The sequence below is a fragment of the Glycine max genome, chromosome 19 (genome assembly GCF_000004515.6).
Source record: "Glycine max cultivar Williams 82 chromosome 19, Glycine_max_v4.0, whole genome shotgun sequence".
Classification (NCBI taxonomy): Eukaryota; Viridiplantae; Streptophyta; class Magnoliopsida; order Fabales; family Fabaceae; genus Glycine; species Glycine max.
The window spans coordinates 41,546,717-41,551,125 of NC_038255.2; positions in this window are offsets into that span (position 1 = coordinate 41,546,717).

Sequence of the window (4,409 nt, forward strand, 5' to 3'; positions counted from 1 at the left end):
AAAGGGTACATATCCATCATGGTCTTATGTTAGGTTCATTCATATATATTAATTGTGTGTGGTTATTTTTTTAAACTACATGTTTGTGTACGCTTTATGGTTCCATCCATGTCTACCAAGAACCAAAGCCTTTTATCCTTTAGGTGGAGAAATGGTGGGTTCTCGTGTTTTCTATGCCACTTAAATCAGTTGTACGTCTTGCACCCCTATTCTTGTTGCTTTCTGTTTACTGTTATTATTATTTTTAAAAGCTTCCATGTATTTTTTATTTTTTCCTGAGAAACCCTTCCTTTCTCGATCTCTGAATCAGAAAAAGGAAAAGTTATTTTGATTCTTAACATCGCATAAATTGAATAAAACCGTAAACAGTAAGGGTATAAAGCACACACAAAAATAGAATATAAAAACAAAAAAAGAAAATAGAAAAAATAATCAACCGAGTAATCAACTAGTAATGAAATTGTTATTAGAAACACAATCTCCTCTCCGACGACAATGGCACCAAAAACTAGTTGAGATCACAATAAATGTATCACTATCAATGGTACAGAGTAATAAAAAGATGAGAAAGAATTATCGTATCCATAAGGATTGTGGTTTAATAATGATAAAATCAATCAATTACTCTGTTGATTTAAGAATTAAGAAAGAATAGGAATTTTTGAGTTTTTTATTTAATTGAAAAGAGAAAGAATGAAATTAAAATGTTAGGTGTTGAAATCCACTTAATTGAAAAGGGATTAATCCCTTTCGTTTCTAAATCAATTTTATTATATGATCCACATCCAATATCTCTAATTTAGTTTAACCACAAATCTTTAGGCGGTAAACTCTTTAATCCTAATTATTAACCCCTATCCCTTAGGCGACCAAAATTACAAATTAACTACCATTAGGCATAGGAAGTTTACACGGATGTATACAATCTATTCCTACTCTAGGATTAAGAATTGTAGGGCTATTGAATTGGAACCGTCTAAACTCCAATTTTCTAATTGCAAGACTTAGATAACGGATAATTTTTTAAATAAGTGTTAATCATGAAAAGACATTAAGCACAAATTCAATAACTAAATCCACATAACAATAGAAGGATTTAAAAGAGAAATAAATTACTATCAGCTTAAATCATGGTTTACCCTAACCTAACCTAGAAGGACTTAGTAACTCATAAAGTCACTAAGTACAAAACAAAGAGAACAAAAAAATATATAGAAGTATCCATTTGAAACCGAATTCTTCAAGGTCTAATAGCAGGTGATGAATCTTCAAGTTTTTCCTCGTTCCCGGTCTTCAAATGAGTCAAAGAATGCGCTTAATGGTGTAACAATTTCTCCAAATATAATAAGTTTAGGTTTTGTGAACCATTAAAACACATTTGGCCCATTGAAAAATCAAAAACAGGAATTGTTAGAGTGCATGCCTTCCCAGCGGCTTCAAGAGCTCGCCTAATAGTTGAGCACCAAAGGACAAGCTGTTGAAGGCCAGGTATTCGGAAGGCTCTTGGAGCTTGTTGGGTGATCTTAGTTGTCAAAGAGAAAAGTTTGCATGCATGAACAAAGGGTAGTTGCTCCTGTTGTTGTTATAGTATTAAAGGAGATATTCAAAGGACGTATAGAAAGAAGGCCCACTTTAATTTTGAGATCGATGCAAATTTAAATCTGTCAATGGAATCAAATTGCACCGGGTAGATATTTTACCTTCAATTCTTCGAAAGAAGTTCAATGATCATTATCTTGACAACTAGCCCGGAATAAGAAAATAATTGCCTGACTATGAGAGAGAAAGAATCATGAATAGTGACATATCCTGGGGATGGCAAAGAAAGGTGTAGACTTATGAAAAAACGGAAGCAGTAGATCGGGGTTTATATAAAAGAGTCTAGGAGCAATGAAGATAGTACAGATGATAAGGATGTGGCTTATTATTCTATAAATACGTGAGTTTAAATTCTGTTATTATATGAGGACTTGACAAATAATTTCTAAATACTTCTGTAAGTATGTTTTTTTAGTTCAATAAGGATTGTTTGAGCTTTAATACCGGCCTGATTCTATGCCATTCAGACTTAAATAGCCAGAACTTTTTGAAGAAAAAAAAGTCAATATGCACCACTAAAGCAGGCGCATAAAGAAAAAAAAGCTACAACAAAACATTAAATATATTAACTCAGATAGTTAATTCCATGAAAAAATCACTTACAAGTTACAACTATATATCAAGAACCTCTAACAATTCATTAGAGGGATCACCCTCCTTCTCTTCTCCAATCTGGCTGAATTAGAAGTAACTATATTCAATAAATAAAAAAAGAAAAAAGGGTAAATTTTAAGCTAGCAAATGATAGAACTTATAAGAGAGACAATATTAATGGGCAGTTTTTTTTTCTTACAGTGAGCATAAAAGAAGATCAAGAAACAAAACAAGTGGGTTATTGGCTGTTGTTTGGATCTATAATATCTTTAAAAATTTAGATAATTTATTTTTATTCATTCATAATCAGTTAGATAATTGATTTGAGATATAATTTATTATATAATTAGTTTATTTATTTATAATCGGAATAATAATTGATTATATAAATTATAGCTAATTATATAAAATTAGTTATGATTATAATTATAATATTCACTTATAATTTAATTATTTATTAATTATGATTATAATTATGCAGATACCTAAATGATGAGCGTCTCTAGTAAGATCACCGATTCACCTGTATTTGAACAATATATTGGCTATCCAAAGTAATCCAAGCCGAGTCTAGTAAGACTGTAAGAAAGTTATCCCTTCGGGTTATTAAATGTACTTGACTTCACGAGAATCATTATGACTTATGAGAAGCAAAATTCGCCTCTAATAGTTAAAACAATTTCTTGACATGAGTAAACAATCCGGTTGTGGGTGTTACTTTGCTAGAAGAATTAATTGTCTTCAATGATAACTGATAGCAAATATTGTCTTCAATGATAACTGATAGCAAATATGAGGATTCATATATATATATATATATATATATATATATATATATATATATATATATATATATATATATATATATATATATATGATTGTCGAGTGTGTGAATTAATTAGGGTTGTTTCAGTTTAATGATCTTAAGTCTGAGTTCTCTGTATTAATTTATACAAGTGATACTTGATTTACGGCTAGTAATCAAAGTGTATAAGGAAGTATGCTTGAGGGTGTGACTTATCTTTGAGAAAAATATTTAATTGAACTCTTCTTTTCTAATTAATGTTGACTAACAACTTACAATTAAAAGATGATCAATATAAAGAGAAGGCAAATAAAACAACAAACAACAAATTAAACAAATTAGACTTTGGAAGGGGGTTTGGAATAGTATGCATGATCAGATCCTAGGTTCAAACCTTGGTGAAAGACAGAGGGCATTGAATAGTAACTCGATATAGGGGAAGAGGAAGAGGATCGAAAAAAAGGAAGAAAAGAAGAAGAAAACAATATATAATGATGTCTAGAAAAACAAGAAAAAGGTATAGATGGAAGAGGTTATGTACTGTTACTCAGAGGGAGGGAGAGAAAAGGCAGAAAAATAGAGAGCCAGATTACATATTCTAATCCATTTTGTACTGTGATTTCAATTGTACAATCACAATATTTTGAGGACCACTTTGCAGAATCCGGCAACAGATATAAAGGAGCCAACAAAAAATTAATAAAGAACCGACACCAACTAATAGTACCGTATATACTATGGTCCAGGAAAGAGAGAAGATCGAGAAGGAGATGGACTTTACCAAAGAAGTTGGGTCATTTTTCTCAGTCTTTCTGAGCTCTAAAGTTAAGAATTAATTAACGTGGTCGACTGATAATACACGAACATGAAACCGTGAGAACAGAAAAAAGTGTGTTTACAGAGAATACCAAGTACTGTGGCAGTGGTGGTAAATCTATCTGTGATGCTTGTTGTAATTTTTACCAAAGACAAACAACTGATTCACTGCCATATATATATATGTCCAATATCTGGCATGCTACTCAACACATATTTTGATTGACCATTAGCCATGAGAATTAATTCTAGCTAGACCCGCGCGCGGATACCTAGCTATTCATGCTCGTTCTAACTTTAACTACAAAATTTGCTTTGATTGGAGTTGAGTTTAGGTTTGAATTTTCTCTACTCAGGAATTAAGAAGGAATATGACTTTTTGAGTTTTTTTTATTTAATTGAAAAAAAAATAATGTAATTAAAATGTTAGATGTTGAAATTCTCTTAATTTTCTTTTAAGATAAATCTCTTTCTTTTACCGTCATTACCACTAATATTATTGTTATTATTTTATTTTTTCTACCATTACTTTTATTACTATTATAATTATTGTTTGTTATTGTGACCACCATACTTCCTAAATTTTGAATAAATA